Genomic DNA, 10,360 nt, shown 5'->3' with positions numbered 1-10,360 from the left:
CAAAAGCGCGATCAGAAAGGATGTGTATTCAGCCACCAGAAATCCCGCCATAAAATTTGGAATATACGTTGCAATTATACACGTATGCAACATACATATAAGATAATATAAATATTTTACATTTTCCTATACATATTTTTCCAATAAAGAGCGAATATTTTATTCTTAATATTATTTTTGCTTTCAAACTCAAAAAACATAGGAGCAAATGGAAGAGCCACATGCAGTTACTCACACTCTCCAACATTCACAGAAAGTGAAGAAGATGTTGATCACGTCCTGTTCCAATGCCCACGGTATGCTCTTGAACCATTTAAAACCTTAAGCGGAGAGAATGTTGTTGATTTTACTCCTAACCTAGAAGAGTGCCTACCTAACAGCCAATAACCGGTAACACAAGCCACAACCTTCGAGATTTTGTCTCTTGAGGAGTTAAGCACATCTCCTGACGTTTTCTTTTCTATTTGGGCCAAATTAGCCTGGTTGTAACGCAAATAGTTCCTTCTCTAAATGACCTAGTGGCTTCCTGGAAAATATTATTTTTTATACTTAATTTGCAAGTTGCCATAGAAATTCCTATGTTACCTATATTTTCAAGCAGTTGAACATTAGTACCCTGGCTAGTTCATCAGCCATGCAATTTTCTTCAATATCTCTATGTCCCGAGACTCCAGTTACCACCTTTATGGCTAAGTCTTCTGCTTGGTAAAAGCCACAGGAATCGGGAAATCAGACAGATAAATATAATCCTAACTATTTTGAAAACAAAACTCCTTAGCCCACTTTATTATCTAGCTTGGATCCATCCGAGTAAAAATTTATTTCGCCTCTTTTCCATAGTCTTTGAGTTTGCCACTCCCTTCTTGATCGGATGCTAGTCTTGAAGAGCCTGTCGAAGGTGGGTTTAAAAAAAGAGTAGCCATACAATTAATAGCGCCATAGCGCCATACAATTAAGTCTATGTGCTGAAGCGGCCACGAGTTTTCCTAGTTCCAGTTTTAGAGCAGGCAAGCTGACTAGTACCTTGAGCACTTTATTTGGGTAGTGATGCATAAAAACGCTATTTTTTGGACCTTGCTAGGTATTTTCATGTTACTTGCTTTTTGACTTGATGGCCACCACACAAGTATTCCATATAGCAAACTAGGCCGAACTACCGAATTTTAAAGTCAGTGTGTAATACGAGGTGTTAACCCCCATTTTATTTCGACCGCTTTTTTACATGAGTGCAACTCAATATTGGCCTTTTGAACCCTATTTTCAATATTGGGTTCCCACGTAAGTTTCCTGTCTAATATGAGTCCTAAGTATTTAACATTCTCGGAGAGACTGTAGGCATTAGATTTGACTCCAAAATCTTCTAGAGCACCTGTTATGGAGCTTGTATTAATATTGCTAAAGGCTCCTTCGATGTCTAAAAAAGTTTCGAAAGCAAAACTCAGCCAGGCTCTTTTCCACGAACTCGCCTTTTATGTAGGCGTGTTGTGCCTTTGTATAACGCCCCGTAAATACTCATTCGTCCGAAAGGAGAACTAAAAATTCCTTACTTGACGTGGTCCATTTATTTCTCGGACCTTTGAGATAGCCTAGGCTACATGGAGTCTTTGCAAGAACTCTCCTTAATTTAGCCGCTTATGTTGTTTCTTTAATTCACAATAGTTTTGCAAAGATCCGCGTTCCGCATTTCCAGCTACTTTTTTGAATATCTTTAAGTAAGCTAAATTGAATGGAATGCTATTGTAACGAAGCTATTTGATTTGTCCACAAAGGTGGTTTTGTCTTTTCTCTATGACGTAAAACCGGACACCCAGCTTCTATAGAACTATTCACGGCTCACAGTATGTGTCGGGATCTTGATTAGGTATATTTGTTGTTGTATACTCCCCAGTCGATTTTTCGTATACTCCTAAACTCATAAACATGGGTAAGCTTAAGATCGATGAAAAATTCTATGTAACGATGGTCAGAAAAAAATTTTTCTCTCAAGACTCGCCATCTCTTGACGTGGGTAGAAGACATGTCAAAAGCCAGGGATAAATTCAAAGCTTCTGACCTAGTTTTGTTTTAAATGTCGGATTTGAGCCTAAATGCAAGACAGTAAGTTTATTTTCTAAAATTAAGTCTGATAATGACTCCCATCTGCTATTAATTCTTCCAAAATCCAACTAGCGCTTCCGCACCATTTTTTTGCCACATCCTCGTTACCAACTTGTTTACCAGTTATTTACAGTAAGACTATATCCAGTCTGTGCGGTTTAAGACCCTTATTAGGCTGTCGACGTCTAAGCCAGAAAGTTGTTCGAGAATCTCGATCAGCGGTTGGCCCTGGGTTAACATTCTGCCTTTCCATAGGGCAGGGCATTTACAGGGGAAATATAAGATTGTTTACTTTATCTCCGGTTGTTTACAAAGGTGCACGTATGTGTTCTGACGAATGCCCATTTAGGCTGCTTGTTCTCCGACAGACCAAAAGCCAGTTATGACTTCCGTTAGTCTCCAGACGCCCCGTCGCTTCATATCAATGTCGACGATTGCTTGAGGTTGTATATGGTTCGTTACGTTCTGCTAATTTTGCATTTCGCCTAGTCTCTCCATTTACAATCTGCGATTCGGATGTATTTTATTGATGTGAATACCGATTCTACAGGAGCGTTATTCATGGCAGATCAGGGTAACGAAGAAGTAGATCAACTGACATGAGGGGGCAGTTCATCTACTTTTTCGTTACCTTTAATGTTCCGATGTCTCGGGACCCAGATTAAGGTAACTTTATGGTTTTCACTCAAGGTGGTAAGGCTTTTCCTACTTTGTTCTACCACTTTAGAGGTTATTGTAGCTGAACCCAGTGCCTGGACTGCAGCTTGGCTATCCAAAAGAATAGCGATATTTCCCTTAAAAAATATTATTGTCGCTACTTCCCCACAATTTATTGTGTGCATTTGCATCGCAAGAGACAACCAGGTGCTTTTTCAATTTAGCTGCCACCTTTACAAGCACCTAGTCTCCCGCGAGGAGTTGCTTGATCTCCCATCCGGCGCGTCCCAGGTGGTGGATAGCGAACCTTGTGCATCACACGAGTGGCCTTCCCTGATGGGTTAGGTTCAACACTCGTGTGATGACTCAAAGTTGGCATAGAATCAGGGTGCTATCCGTGAACCAAATATGCTATAATGAAAACCTTCCTCGGTAATGAGCTACAGCAAGGATTATACTCCTGGTGGAACCCACACAACTTGCAATCCACCCGCTTCGGCGGCAGGGACATGAAATCTGGAGGCCCCAACCATTACTCAAATCTTTCAACTGTATAAGCGAGACCGCATCCTGGAGTAGACGGAAGTTGCTAACGCAATCTCATCTTCTTCAGATATTGAAAAACGTTTCCCACTTTCGGAGGGCCTGAGTTGTGAAGTCACTTCGGTGGTGGCACGATCTCCAAAAGAAGCCTGAAATTTGAATAGCGTGACAAGGAGGGAAAGGAGAAAGCGGCGGGCAAGGCTCATGCGGGAGATTTTCTCATGTGGCTCTGCCAGCCCTTCAGCGTCTATGTCTTCCAAAAGACCTTGGTCGGCGGAAGTGACACCCATGGAAGCTGCCGAGTCCTCGGCGGGCATGGGCGCTCCCCAACTGTTTCGCTCTCGAGGTAAGCGGAGAAGGACGGTGGCTGAAAACAGTACATTTCCCTGCCCTGCAGCTGCCGCTAGTGGCCGAACCACGACTCCCAAGGTACGAGCGCGGTTCTGATAAGCCACGTCCTTAACGGCACTTCGACAAAAAGTCTAACACAGCTGTCTGCTCAGCAAAATTTTCGTCAGTGGAGGATGGGAAGCTGGACCTTCACCCAACCACATCCAAGGGTGCGGCCAGGCCGTCCTATGGCGAAAAAGCTGCTGGGCAACAATCTGTGGCTGTGATCGGAAAACTGGGGCCTGGCCATCAGCTGACGGACGCAGAAATCAAATACTGCAAAAGTCGACTGATGCGTCAGGTTATTGGCCGCTGTCCTGAAGCCAACGCGAAGGGCTATGAGAAAAAGGACGGCACCCTAAGGGTGACGGTAACGGTAAGAGAATCGTCCTTTGGGACTGTTAGTTGCCGCAGCTACCGTCCCTTGACGGTGACACAGATTACCCGACATAACAACAGCGCAAGAGCCTTGGTCTTGGTGTTTAGGGCCCGTATATGTGGCTTTAGCGCGTTGAAAGGGGCTACGTTATTATATGACAGGAGTTCGAGTAGACCTAGGTCCGGTCTTATAGTACTATCCCATCTCACTGTGACGGGTATTGAGCACTTCTGTTGTCAAGACCTGGTAGCGGCTGAGATGTGTTATACGGGTAGACGCAGATGGTCGAAGTTTGTGGTTGCCTCTGCTTATTTTCCACCCCCTGGGAACGCCACCAGTCTCGTGAGATTCTGTTAGCGGCGTAATCTGGGCCTTGTCCTATGTTGCGATGCATACAATCTGGAGCAGCAGCGAGTTTGTCGCATCCTTTTACCTAGACATACACAACAAAGGCACACAGCCAACACTTGAGACTGCCAGAAGGCAGGAGGGAATTGATCTCACCCCATAAAACTCAAAATTTGGGTGGTCAGTCAAGAACTGGAGAGTCCTTGCCGAAGATTCGTGCTTAGACCACAGATAAATTCAGTTTCAGAATGACGAGGAGGAACAAATACAATTGCGCTCTAGAAACCCAATCAAAAACAGTCGGGCAGAAGTTTAGGGGCACGTTGCGGTACCTTGACGTGACGCCACCAAGAATTCGGAAAGGACATGGCAGTGAGGCGTCTGTTGAGAAACTCAGTGCTGCCTTAATTGAATGTTTTGAGTCAGCCTGTCCACTTCGACCTCTCCTTGAATGGACTCCCATTCCGTGGTGGGACCGAGAGCTCCAAATATTGAGGCGCGAGTTGAGAAAACTTCTAAACCGGACCCTCAAGGCTAATCTTGCTGAGAACTGGGAGCGATACCGTCATGTTCAGAGAAACTACAAGAAGCTAATTCGGGAGTCGAAAAAGGCTTCTTTTAGGGAACTCTGCGGCGGTATTGAATCTCTAAGTGACACGGCAAAATTGGTTAGGATCCTGAAAAGGGATCCAACCGTAGAGCTGGAGTCACTCAGGAAATCTGATGGCCCCTTCACGGAGAAGCAAAGACTTAGCTTACTAATGGAATCTCATTTTCCAGGTAATCAGATAAACGTCTGTTGTTGGGCAGCCTTGAAGAAAATCTTCACTGCATGCCTGGCACTAGCCTAAATACCACGCTGTTGGAGGATGGGGATGACTACACCAGCCCCAAAAGCTTAAGACCCATCCGCATGATTTCTTTCTTGCTCAAAAGCCTCGAACGACTGGTGGAATTGCGCATACGTCAGAAGTCGCTGAAGGCTCACCCTCTGTCTCCATTTCAGCATGGCTATACAAGTGGAAAATCTTGCGAGGCGGCACTGCAAAACATTGTTGCTAGGGTAGAGTTAGCCATCGACAGGAGAGACTATGCTATAGGCATCGTTTCAAATATAGAGGGGCTTTTGATAATGCCAGTTTTGATAGTTTGTGCAGCCTTGCTAGTAGGCACGACGTAGACCGGGTGCTAGTGAATTGGATTCGCTCGATGCTGGCTCAAAGAATCGTCAAGTTGCGGGCGGAGGAGGATCTTCTGGTGTCATCCGAGGTTAATAGAGGCTGCCCCCAAGGCAGTGTGCTTTCTCCGTTGCTCTGGTGCATAGTGATCGATCCTATGCTCACCACCTTAAATGCCTCTGGAGCCTACGCACAAGCATATGCGGACGACGTTGCCTATTCGGTAACAGGCTCTTCGTTTATGAACATTTGTAGAAAAGTGCAGAGATTGGCACTTGGTGCTGTTCGAATGGGCTATCGGCAAACCCCACTTAGACTGGTTTTGTCCTCTTCACCAGAAGGAGGAAGCGTGATGGACTCATTCTGTCTAAGCTGTAAGGAGGAATTAAATATCTTGGAGTAATCCTCGATAGTAAACTCCTTTGGAAATCACGCGTTGAAACAAAGACATACAAAGCACTATCAGCTTTCTGGCAGTGCAAGGGTGTTTTTTGGAAAACGTGGGGTCTTTTTCCTAACAAAGTTCTATGGATCTACACGGCTATGATAAGACTAATTATAACCTATGTATCAGTGATATGCATGAGGTGACTCCCTCTCGTGGGAGTCAGGAGGACCTTAACGAAACTACAACGCACTGTGGCCATTTGTTGCACCGGAGCTTTTCTGATTACTTCAGGCCCGGCATTACATGCTCTGATAAGCCTACCACCACTTCATGGTATTATCCAAGGAGAGGCATTGAAGTGCTTCTGCAGGCTGAAACACAATGGGAACTGGTACGACCCCTGTCCGGCATTGGACAACAGAGAAGGCATGGACTTCGCTCCAATGATACTCACCATGCCCTTTGACTCCATGCCATCCAGAGTCGTGCTTGACAAGAGATACAGTGTGGTGCTGCCAGAGGGTCATCTGTGGTCAAACTCTGAAAATGAGCCTGGAAAATACACGTACGTACCGCGGTTAACGGATCTCTGACTCTTTAGCCAGAATAGACTCTGAGGCCAACTTCTTTGGCCTGGATCCCGTTCTGCCACTCCCTTCTGCAGCCATCAAAGCAACAGTTAGCACCCAAAAACTGTTTTTGCCCAGCTGCATAGTCGTCGCCACCAAATCTCCGTTGCTAAGCTATGGAATCAAGAAGATTTTTATATTATTTTTTTGCTAGTATGCAAGTACGAGTCTTAACCATGTGCTGACTGGCAATCAATATAAAGTCCTTCACTCCCAAACCGCAAATTTGGTTGCAATTGATCTACGGCTCTTGGATGAGGGCTACATAATGTCCACCGGCAGCCCAGCGGACAGAAAGGTTCGCAGACGCGATCATAGAATGGTTTATTTGGAGCAGTTTCATTTGAATCTGTAGGCTCCACCAGGTGCCGTTGAGGTCTTTCTCAGCGATTTCTTCACTCTCATGGTCGTCAATGAAAAGATCATCGTCGTTAAACACCGGTAAGCCACTGAGTCCAGTACTAGCTGCTAGCTACAACCGTCCTTCCTCACCTCTGCTCCAGTCAGTTCTATCGCCCTCTTCCCCAAGTTCTAGAGTTAGCTTGGCAACTACCTTCTTCTGGCTCCTCAAGCCTCTCTACACTCCAATTATGATCTAAAGATGTACACTTTTTTTCGGCTCAGCTGATAACAGGAATATAATCTGTTCACATGTCAAACATATTTAAAATGATCTACATCATACGAAGTTTAACAGGCGCCAAAAATAACTAGCAGCCTACGAACTAACCGGTCCCGTGGAAAAGTACTTTTGGGCAGTTGCCCCGCGGAAGTGGTGGTGTTTAATATGTAGGTGTAGCTGGGACACCAAAAGTCGGGCATCCTGTAATGCTGGTATACTCGTACTGTTAAAAGTTTCCACTTCGTTAGCGTCATCCTAGAAAAAATTCCAGTATATACATACACAAACGTATGTGTGCAAGGTTTAATCCATAATTACTGGCATACTTACTTTCGCTTGTTCTTCCTCTCCTCTTCATTGGTATGGGACGTCAGGAACCGTGGATGATGCTATCTTGTAGATCTTTGCCGATCCATTTTCATACCACAGTTTATCTGCTACTCCTCGTAAAAACCATTTTTTTAAGTGAGCCAAAGTATCTAAACATAGTGGCATGCCACGAGGGACAGTAACAGTCTGCCAGACTTATTCCTCATTCTTGCAGCTTCTGCAATAGTCGAAATGAGGTATGCTCAATTTTTGAGTATGTCAACCTAAGAGTACTGTGATAACAGCAATTAACATATAGACGCTTTTCCCTGACTGATGAAGTAGCGCCTGGCGTCCCTTCTTCCATATTCCCCAATCTCGGCAAGCATTTGCAAGCAATGATGGAATTAGTGGCAACCTTACCAAGAGATTTAATCGCCGCTTAGCTATCTGAGTAAAAATAGATTTCTCAAAAGGTAGTTACCATTTTTAGCAGACAGCTAACTCATTACTTTAAGCCTGAAATACGCTACTGTGACGAGCCGAAAGAGCCTAAGCCAACTTTATCGTCAAGCCTTGATCCATCAGTAAAAACCCGTTGGCAGATATATCGACAACCCACTCACATCTAGCTGGAACTCTAGTACTAAATAACTTTTTAAAGTATGGTTCATTCAAACAATAGTCAACATGGCCAAGTGTACAACACCTAAATAGTGCCATTGATTAGTTACCGAACAGCTTGTATTCTGTTTACCAACTAAATCTAAGGGAGGAAAGAAGAAAAAAGTATTGAGAACATCAGATAGAGTGGCTTTGGTAATGACGCTTCTCATTGATACATATACGTTGAACCCTCTAAAGCCTGTTTCTATTCGTAGTCTTATCGAGAGCCGCCCAGATTATAACCCCGTAAAGGAGGATAGCTCTGACAACGGTTCTAGAAAGCCAGTGGGTGTTGTTCGGATTAAGACCTCACCTGGATCCTATTGCCTTTTTCAGTGAGAATAGAGCTGAGCTACAGTAGTTCTCTTTTCTCTACCCTCTAAATTCACGTTCCATTTTAGTTTCTTGTCAAGAATTACACCTAAATACCTTCGGAAGGACATGCGACATCTTTCCTGTTTAAAAACCACATTAGTTTCTTTCCAATTATCATGGAAATATGACAGCCTGAGGCAACTTTTAGAAACGACCAGGAGCCGTGGTAACGCCGGATCAAACATTCGCAGAAGCTCTACTGGAGCAATACTGTCGGTGACAGGTGATTAATAAGGCTGAAACTATTAACTGCTTATCGAATAATAATTTTCAATATTGTACTCTTCGTTATGATCAGAACTGCCCGGAAAGTGAGGGGGACATAAGGGTCGAGGCCAATACTTTCCTAAGAATAGAAAATTCTGTACACCCATCAACTGAGCTACAAAAATTTCGCCACGAACTATGTTTTGCTCTTTTAAGAGCACTTTTGGTGCATTCCACTGTTACGTACAGACAAGTTCAACTAATTTTACGGTTTATATTACATATAGCACTTAATAGTTTTATCAGATATATACTTTTTTTCTCTAATTTAATAGATTATATACTAGTCTTTAATAGTGCGAAGAAACATTTAAAAAAAGTCATGAAATACTGAAGAAAAATGCAAACAACACACGTCCCGTACGGGACACATCAAGTCAACCAACATTCGAAATCGTTATAGTTTTATTCAGATTTCAGCGAATATATTACAGGTGCATAACAAGTGTCTTCGAAGGAAATTATAACTAAGAATCAAGCTTGCTACTAGCGAAAAAAAATATTAATTAAAACACATATTTATAATTCAAAAACATTTTTTTATATATGTCACGTACAGACAAGTCGCGTCACGTACGGGACATAGTTCAACTTAAATCTATAATATATGTAAAAATCAATAGGTAAATACAGTTTTGTCTTGGGAAAGGCAATTCTTTCTGCACTCTACAACTTTCTCCTCAGTTTTAATAATATGGAAGTTGGAAACTCCAGTTATCGCTTTGGCATTGTCCCACGGCGATGCACTTTTAATCCTTTCATAAATTTCAGAGGATGGCACATAAATCACACGGGTTTTGTGACTAATTGAGAAGCTAAATCAGAAAAGTCCTTGGCTGATTGGACAACAACATGTTCATTTTGGCTCATCATTTTCTCTCTTACCAGTCTTTTGATATTTCCGCCAACTCCGTCTATCTCACCTTTTCCATGCGATGTAGCAAAATATTTCCAATAAAAGGGCCTTTTGTACTTTTCACTCAACATTGATGTTAGTTTAACCATATAACGGTTCTTAAATTTCGATGAAGGGCCGTCACTCCAAATAATTTTCGCTGAAAGTAACTCTTCATTTTCTTTATGCATCAGTCAAAAAACTTATTGATGAAAACAAAAACTGTATCCTTGTCTTTCGAATTTGCATCTGAGCATATAAGATATGTTTGGCAATTGCCTTTGTAAAAACTTGCAGCAGTAAATAAAAGAACACTTGTTCGTGACCAGAGTACGCTTTGAACTTCATTCTGGTATTCACAGCCAAAAGACATCGCAAAATCAACTTGAAGGATTCGCACATTTTCATTGCGTTGGTCTTTTTGAAATTCACCGGCTTGAACTCGTTTTAAATTAACATGCTTCATTATAATATGGATAGAATCAATCAATTTTTCTTTAAGTTCACCTGAACTTGTTTCGTGGTTTACTAAACGTAGTTTATTTTCTGAATTTTTTCCCATTCCTTCCATACACAGATTACTTAAATTAATAGAAATTAATATTTTTTTGCCATCA

Source organism: Anastrepha obliqua, chromosome 6, assembly GCF_027943255.1.
Source record: "Anastrepha obliqua isolate idAnaObli1 chromosome 6, idAnaObli1_1.0, whole genome shotgun sequence".
Classification (NCBI taxonomy): domain Eukaryota; kingdom Metazoa; phylum Arthropoda; class Insecta; order Diptera; family Tephritidae; genus Anastrepha; species Anastrepha obliqua.
Note: the sequence above shows the minus strand (reverse complement) of the source record.